This window comes from Limulus polyphemus, unplaced genomic scaffold (genome assembly GCF_000517525.1).
Source record: "Limulus polyphemus unplaced genomic scaffold, Limulus_polyphemus-2.1.2 Scaffold4457, whole genome shotgun sequence".
Classification (NCBI taxonomy): Eukaryota; Metazoa; Arthropoda; class Merostomata; order Xiphosura; family Limulidae; genus Limulus; species Limulus polyphemus.
The window spans coordinates 21326-30868 of record NW_013670067.1 but is presented as its reverse complement, the minus strand read 5'-3'; positions in this window follow the sequence as shown (position 1 = coordinate 30868).

Sequence of the window (9543 nt, the reverse complement as noted above, 5' to 3'; positions counted from 1 at the left end):
GATTTCTTTAAATACATTAAAGGTAAACAAAAGGTTAGGATGGGGATAGGACCTTTGAGAGATGATAAGGAAATGCTCGTATCTGCTACTTTTCTTAGACCAAGTAGTTACATGTAACTGTCATTCGTATAAAGCATCCAAGACCCAAAAGTATGGAGTACAATTTCTTTTTTTATGGTGGTATCAAGATGCAACTCACAAAACCTCAGCTTCATTGTCTGGCATGGTAGCAACTCTTCTCACCAAATTTGTAGGAAGAAGCAAGACTTATATTGATTGAGTCATTTTTTAGCTGTGTGACAATTTCCCTGCTGAGTTAAAAAAATTGTGTCTGTTGATTCACGGTTGTCATTATGAAATAAATCCTTTTTAACATCAATTTGAAATTAAAAATTTTCACTCAGGTTATATTAATAATCTTGATATCTATAAAAACAAAAGTCTGCATTGCAAATTCTTGGAAATTATATTAAATACAACAGAAATGTAGCAGTGCTTGTAGTTGTTCTTAGAGCTACACAATAACATAAATAGTTTACAATAGTGTAATCCTATTAGAGTACATTAAATTAAAATAATCTATTGGTTACATTCCGTATTCCTTGTCTAACAGTGAAATGTTTATCTCTTGTAATTGTTTCTAAACGTATATTGAAGTACACTGTAAAGAAACAACATAAGTCAATAGAAATGTACTGTTCATGGTGGTGCTGGAGGCTTGAAAGATATTTTCATTTTACTGGTAATAATTGGAACATGCAAAGACAACAACTGGACATGTGTAAGAAACGGAATATGTGATACTATGGGAATATATAATTTGATTTTTGAAAAAGTTTGCAGAGATTCTGATGAATAAAACTGAAGGAATAAGAGTAAGTGGCAAGCAGAGACTCACTTGACTCAATGGCGTCAGAAACAGTCGACTGGAAATGAGAAAAGAAGTAGAAAGTTGGCGCAGACATTGATGGAATAAATAAGAATGAATAGCCACAGTCATTGACCCGCCGAAATGGGGAGGACACCATTATAGTTTGATAAATACCTTATATCTGTTGCACATGCCATTTAAGGATAATTTATAATTACTTTTAATTATCAATAAAATTATATATTCTATTCTTTTTAAACACTATGCTTGTTAGCAGCATTGCAGTATTATATAGCATCTAGTTAAAGGGATTGGCACTGTAATATCCTTTAATGGTCAATTATGACGTTGACTAAATGTAACAGATGACCAGTGCTATGAGAAAACAAATGTCATGAAGTGATGCTATTGACTGGACTAACAAAGTGAGTTGATCTGTTGAATTAAGGTACTCTTTCTTTTGCCAGTTCTAGTAGGAGATTATACTTTGGTTTTGAGCAATGCCACAAGGGGCTATTTTTTATGTTCACCATGGAGAATCGAACCCCGGATTTTAGCATTGTAAGTGCATAAACCTACTGGGGTCAGGAGGTTATAGTGTAAAGACGTATTTTTAAGATAACCATGCTTATTTAGTTTGATGGAAGTTGATCCTGAGAGAGAGAGAAGCAACTGTTTTTTTTTGTTTGTAAGAATGTATGCTGCATTTACTTTTTCTTTCTTTTTTTTTCACCAGAGGTGAAATTGAAAATAGAATCTGTGACATAGAAGTTTAATGCACTCCTTGATTGGCCTTACCCTCTGCTATAGACTGCAGTTTCGTCTCTTCAATGCCCATCAGAACAGCTTTGGTCAGCAAACTAAAGAAATACCATTAGGCCTTTAATAATGGTGAAGTGTATATGATATATATGGTGCATAATATTATAAATAAGAGCAGAGATTGTTTTAATTTTTTCAACTTTATCCAGTTGCGTTATTTTACACACACTAGGAAGACTCAGTTAAATTATCTGATCAGAATCACTTTCCTTATTTCCTGAACGAATCTGTCTGATACTTTCCAATATATCAGCAGTTTTTACCTAAACATACCACAAGTAGATAGGAAAGAGAAATTTTGATGTCGTGCCATCAGGATTTATCAAAGAGTTTTTGAGGTGATAACGTGCATATTAGCTCTTGCTAAATCCCTTGAGTATAATAAGTTTGAAAGAACGATTCTCACGGAAATAATGACATTTTCTGTACATAAAAATGCTCTGACTGAAAGGTATAGTTTACTTGATCCCTTGAGTTTAATAAGTTTGAAGGAATGCTTCTCATGGAAATAATGACATTTTCTGTACATAAAATACTCTGACTGAAAGGTATAGTTTACTAGTGGAGAGAGACAGCTGTATGGGAGAGATGTCGAGTCTAGGAAAAGTCTTCTCCTGGACATAGAACTTTTGCCAATGAAACAGAGGTCCATGACATCAGTCATCCTGCAACCACTGACTCAGGGGGATTTGCTCAAATCTGGCGCATACAGGCCACTCAAGCAGATGTCACCCCGAGAAATTGATCCTAACAGATGAGAAGTGCAAATGACTAAGTTTCACTGTAATGATTTGGTACCTAGCAAATTAGATATCATATGGCGATATATCTATCACACTCCCAGATCCATGCCAATCAGAGCACAGCAACCCCAGCTCTGATTGAGGCCAAGAACATCGGTGAAATCTCCAGCTTACATCTGTTGGGATTACAAGAAAAATAGGCTTTAGCCTGGCACATAGGGCCCTGTGAGCGAGACAAACAGATCACACTCCCAAAGCTCAAGAGGACAACAAAAGAGGATCTGGACTGGTTTCACAAACGTTTCTGGCAGGACACTATCTGCAATGGGTGGATTCAGAAGCAGGCTGTACAACACTTGGTCCTGAGCTTAAATGATCTAGCCCACAACACTGTTAAGCATTTGGAGGAGGAGCAAGAAGATGACTGGGAAACCACCATATCTGAGCTGTATTGTCGATTTGACCCAATGGAGAATTTAGCAATACACTAAGCTGAGTTCCATGTTCCGAAGAGCATTGACACTGAGGAACAGGTCACCTATATAGATCTGTGGCAAGCATGGAAAAGCATACCCAACAATGGCCTCTACATATCATGAGGACATCCTAATCAATAAGTTTTTGAGGAACTTCCCAAATCTTATATGACAATACCTGGACATGAAGGACATCATCATTCTCATAGAAGCTATTTCCATCAAGACACACTTTGAAATTATCACTTGAAACCAGCCATCAAAAAGGAAGTCTACAGTGGCATATGTAATGGGAATTCCAGCAACTGATGGTGGGACTCAGGTATCTTTACTGCAGCAGGCTAAACCCAGTTGGAGGGCTAACACCCAAACATTTCCATAGAATGGAAATGCAAGACAACCACACTGGTCTCTAATGAGTGGGTAGGGTCGTGTTAAGTTCTTCCATGAGATGTATGTCATAGCAAGGTTCCATCCACAGAATATATGTCATAGCAAGGTTCCATCTACAGGGTATATGCTGCAGCAAGTTCCACCCATGGGGTATATGCCATTGCGAAAGTACAGGCTACTGGAAAATATGCCTATGGGATAGAATATACTTCAGCCATAGCTGATGCTTCCACCTTGACATTTGCTTGTGGAATTGTGGGGTAATGGTGAAAGAACTCCCTGTACTTTGCAGCATAGTAAAGCTGATAGAGCAATTAACTCCAGCTGATGGCTCAGCAGATACATGCCAACTTGCAATGTCAACACTTTATGCAGTAGAAAAGTAGGTAAATTATCAATACTGGCCTTCTAACTAGCAGGTCTGGGATGATCACCAACAAGTGGTAGATGTTGTGGCAAATGCTCCAGAAAACTGATGGAATCCATCTTGGGCTTTGATACTGGCTTGGTTGAGCACAGCAGACATCTTGCCCCAAATATTTTAGTGGTCAGTCCACAGTCCAGCTCTATTAGAGCTGTGTGAAACTTGATATGTGGCAATAAGGGTGTAAGAGAGAGAGAAGGGTTGAGTTCTTGATAGACACACGAGTGGTGAGACTCTAGTGGTCTTTGCAATCTTTCAAGTCCTCCAAGTAAGACCACCACTAAGGTCAGTGATAGACATACTGTGGAGGTTATCAGTCAGTTTTGTCTACATAATGGATGAGTCCGTGTGAAGGTCATCCAATGCATTCCAGGTCGATTTGTTTGTTGGTTTGTTTGTAATAAAGCACAAAGCTACACAATGGACTATCTGTCCTCTGCCCACCATGGGTACCGAAACCCAGATTCTAGCATTGTAGGTCCGCAGACATACAGTTGTGCTATTGGAAGCTCCCAGGTCGAACCCAGGAACTGTGGATTGCATGAGTATATGTAGTGAGGGGAATAATAGTACTTTCATATACACAAGTGGTGTTTCATGGTTTAACCTGCACAAGATTCAATGGAATTTGGTCTGTGTAATGCAACAGCTACTTTTGAGCCGTTGATGGAGTTCACATTCAAGGGAATGCAATGGGAGAGATACCTGGTCTACATCAACAATGTTTTGGTGTTTGACCAAACGTTTATGTCAACATATGAGAACCTGAGTATGATATTCCAGTGCATGCAAAACGCAGGCTTGAAACTTAAACCAGGGAAGTGTTTGCTCGTGTGAAAGAAAGTGGAGTTTCTCGATCATGTTGTGGGAATAGATAGAGTCTTGATAGATCCAGCTAAGGTAGGTGTAGTAAGAAATTGGCCTTAACTGTGATAGAAGCATCATTGTTGGCTCTCACAAAAATGAATATGTACTTTGAGTGGATTAAGAAATGTGATAAGGCATTCTAATCTCTAAAGCTTGATTTAGTGGATACTCCAGTGCTAGCCTGTCCCTGTCGGGCCTGTGAGTTTCTCCTGAACACTGTTGCCAGTGACAACGAAGTCAGAGTGGTGCTATTGCAGTTGTGGTATTGTGTAGAACATGTAATGATTACACTAGTCATATGCTCATGGCTCCTGAATGCAGATGCTGTATAACAAATAAAAAGCTGCTTTCAATGATAGAAGGATCAACATGCAGGTGGACCATGCTTCACTAAAGGGATCATAGTATTTTGGATAACAATATGGCTTTGTCATAGTTCACTGCCTTGGCCTACAACACATAAATATGGATGGACTATCTCATCACACGATGTCAGCTTGTGTAATTGTGGAATGTTCTGATACTAGACATTGTGTAGGAGTTAAAACCATGACCATTTTGGCCATAGCAACAGTTTACCATGAAGAAAAAGACTTCACCAAAAGATGAATGCCGAAGTTAATACTTCAGGAGATCTGGGAACAAGTAACTGAAAGATCCTGATCTGGTGTGGGTGCTCCTTATTTCCACTCCACAAAGTGAGGTGCTCTAACAGTGCTGCAGCTGACGGTCTCCAAAGGTCTTCAGCAAGAAATACTCCATGCTTTAAACCACACAATGATTGGAGTGCAAAAGATGTAACCAGAACCTGGGCTAACATTCATCAATGGTTCTTCTGCCCACAAATGAATTGAGAAGTTCATCATTGTAGTGAACACTGTACAGAATGTGCTGCTGAGAGGAAACTTCAAAAGAGAATTGCTGGGTATCCTCTGCAGAATGCAAGAGGTCATCACTATATACATTTTATCAACTATTTCACGAAGTGGGCAAAAGCTTATCCTCTGATCAATCACAAGCACAGAGAACTGGAATGAATAAAAACCCTATAACCCGAGCGCTTTCGAAAGGTGAATAGTTATCTGACAGTCTATGATGAACCACATGAAGCATTGTTGGAACTGAACACGACTACCTTCTCCATCTGGCAAATGAAACATCAACGTTAGCCTTCCAATTGATATGGATGGGATTGATTATCAAATCTAGGATGACCAGGTAGTTGGAAGACTACTGACCAAAAGGGTGTCACACCCACTTTCTTTTCAAGCCACGAAGTAGTATTGGTAGCACAATATATGCACTGCATTGTAGAATTACTACTTGATCTTCAAAGTTAAGACAGTCATTAGTTTGCATAACTACTAATTGAAAGGAAATGGTGTTGCTTGCTTTCTGAGCTGTCAGTAAGTAAAGTTTGACATAATGTATGGACTACATTTTGTAGCTGCTACTAGATTACTGATAGTTAGGATAGTTGCTTATCTGTACTATTGTGTACTGAAAGGAAGTGTCATTCCTTGTTTTCCAAATTATCGAGCGATATCAAGATACAATGTATGTGCTACACTGTAAAAGTATCAACTAATTGTCGACAATTAGAAGGAACACATGATTGAAAGGACATTGTGACCTATTGCTTTCCGAGAGATAGAGTGCATTTTTTTATGCTGAACAAAATTATAAACTCTGTAGGGTTTATAATCCAGTGCTTGCTAGATTTTACGTTAGGGTTTATGAAGATATGCTTGATCTATGATCAGTGATAGAGCTCAGCTTTTTCTGACTGTGTATTGGAGTACAGTAGTAGCAGCACAAATTTTAATATTGGTAAGTATACTTTTAATTTAGAGATCTTGATTCATCTTAATTTTACCAGTGACTTTTTATTTCGTGAAGCCTTAAATAAAAGTGAATTGACTTTGACAACTCGAAAATGATACTAACATCGCTTCCGAGCGTAGCTTCGGCAGGTAACTTGGAAATTACCAAAGTTATTCATGCAGTAGCGAAAGCCAAGCACTAAAAACTGCTAGAGCACTTGAAAAAGTTTAATGATGACATACGTATACGGCAATATGGGTGTATAAAAAAACATGTATGTGGCAACCTATGCTTGTTGAAAACATTACACAGAATTGTTCATATATATTTTGAACAAATTGACATAAATGAAGCAACCACACACACAGAATGCCAATTATCAATAAGAAGACAAGAAGAAAATAAGGAAAAGTAATGAGAGCATGGAGACAAAGGATTTCATCTTGACATTAAAAAATGATGAATAGGAGGTTTTACTGTGATAAATAATCTGGACTATTATTGGAAATACAGTGTACCTGTAATTTTCATTAATGCTGATGGGGTGTCTCAATTCTGATGTTGAGTCATTTTGCAGGTTTATGGGTTTCTCATGGAAGAGACAGTAGCAACAAAGAGACTTAAAATATGGCAAGAGAGGGAGAAAACACAGTTTTATCAGGTTTTAAAGAACACAGTTATACTTGATAGTTCTAACACAGTTTTAACTTCTATTTATCATAAACATAACAAAAAGAATATTTTTAACTTCATCAAGTTGAAATATTGAACAGTGGGTGAAATTATCAATAGTACATGAAATTCAGAAATAATAACTCAGGTATCATAACAAATATATGTACTTGGTGTATCCAGTGCTTTATTTGCTTGTGATAGGAATATTTTTAGTCATGCAGACTGAAATATTTTTAAAGAGCAAACAGTTTAACTCGATGTTTTTAACGTTGTTTAATTAGAAAATACAATTGTAAAGCACAAAAATGTAGGCTGTATGTGTAATAGAGGGAAGTGAAGAATACTACCCACACTTTGAAACCATGTAATATGTGCCATAACTATTACACAATTTGTAAATGGAAGAAAGTATCTAAGGAAAAACAATGAAAGTGTTGGCAGAGGCTAATGATCAAAGGTGAGATTGGCAGCACCTAAACCAAGTCAGCTTGATTGCAAGATTTGGATAGTCTCACTCGCCATTTCTTTCTAAGGTAACTGGGCTCTATCATAACCAGATGGCAATATAGAGATAAGGCCAAGGTAGAGAGTGTGGCATGTGTGTTCCAATTATTTGACAGAGACAACAGAGGGCAGCATGGCCACAGGTAAATTTTTGAATGTAAACCCAAAGAAACTAGGGGATCAGGAAGTTCTCGAGTTAGTTTTGCTTGTGTTCCACAGGTGATTGTAGGCACAAGAAAATTAAGCATGTATGCATGCACTATGACCATCATCTAGTTCACGGTCATAACTGAATGTTACCATTGATCAATAAGGACTTGATCAATCTTTGCATTTGAATCTAGACTTTGAGTATTAGAGGTCAAGTTTTAGCCACAGTCAGTCTTTTTTTCTTAACCAGACAGTACTCGTGACCTGACCCAGTGTTCCAATGAATCTTGTTTGAGAAGTCTCCTTTGTTCTACTGAAGCATGGAGCCATTAAGTTAACCTTCCTACAAAGCCACTTCAGGACTTCTTTCTGAATGAGGAGACTAGTGAACCCACCAAAGCTGAAATGGCAAGCCGTGGCCTAACCTACATGGTACCTGAGCTCATGTATGAAGAGACATTGCTGACCAATCTATTTGAAACGAGAGAGCTTGTAACGTCTATTGTCAGATTGACCATGTAGTCTCCAGAAGCTACACCACTACCAAATTTGATGCCAGATAATCCATTCACAAAGGGAAGCAGCATCCTCGTGACTAAGAATCCAACAATAGCAAGCCCAGCTACGACTACAGAGGAGCCTAGCCTTCAAGTTGTCCAGCATCCTTCAACATTACCACTCCTTACACTGTTGAGGAAGGAAACAAAGCCTAAGAAACAATGTGGTCAGCTTAGTTGTCCCATAGAATGGCGTGCCACTATCACCAGAAGATAATATCAGAAATTTTCACGCCTCTGAAGTGATCACTACATCTCAGGCCTAAGACTATAGAGGCAGGGCAGGCTCCAGAATAATTCCGAACCAGAATACTACAACAAAGGCCATCCAGATAAGTATAGATTTAAATACAGTCATTTACTTCGTATATTTTTTTTATTATTTTTAATTTAGAGTGCTTTCTGCCTTTTGCACCACAGTATGTGGAAGACTGAAGCCTATTCGTTTTTTCGTTTGTACTTTGTGTATGGTGTGATTCATTTTGTTTTATTTGGTATATTTGGGTACTGACGTGCTCTGACTCTTTCACGCATGTAAGAATGTGTGAAAGAACAGAGATTTAAACATTTTTAAACGTATTTATTTTTCTTCATTTCATGTATTATATATGGTTAATGTGTCCTTTCTCACTCGTATAAATGAGTGTGTATGAATGAGAAGGAGTTAAAGTTTTTTCTTGGTTCTTGTATTCTTGTGTTAACAAGGTGTCTAATTGTCATCCCTTCGCACGTGCAAATAGTTTCCACTGGTGTGACATATTTTACATTTCATATGTTGCATATTCATTCTCAAATCATGTCAAAAAGTTTTTAATATTATACTCGTAGTTTCTTTGTTAGAGAGTTTTTCATTTGATTTTTATGGGTACATTTTTATATTAAGTCTAGCGTTAGACTACTCTTTTTTCGCGAGGGGCAGTTGATCAATGTTAAGTTCTGATCATTATTAAATAGTTTTCTTGACAACGTTCAAGACAGCGATATATTGCTAACTGAGCTACACTCCGCACTTTCATCTGTGGGCATATTATAAAAGTGACAGTCAGTCCCCCTTTTTTTTCTGTTAAGAAAAACCGAGTAGACAGCGGGTACTGCTGACTACTTGCTCTTCTTCTGTCATAAGTTAGGGACGACTATGCTTGGGGGTCTCTGACTTGACATTTAGCCTATATATCGCATACAGTGCCATTCAAGTTGAAAGTACTAAATACTTAACAATCATCAAGCTTTTTAAAAC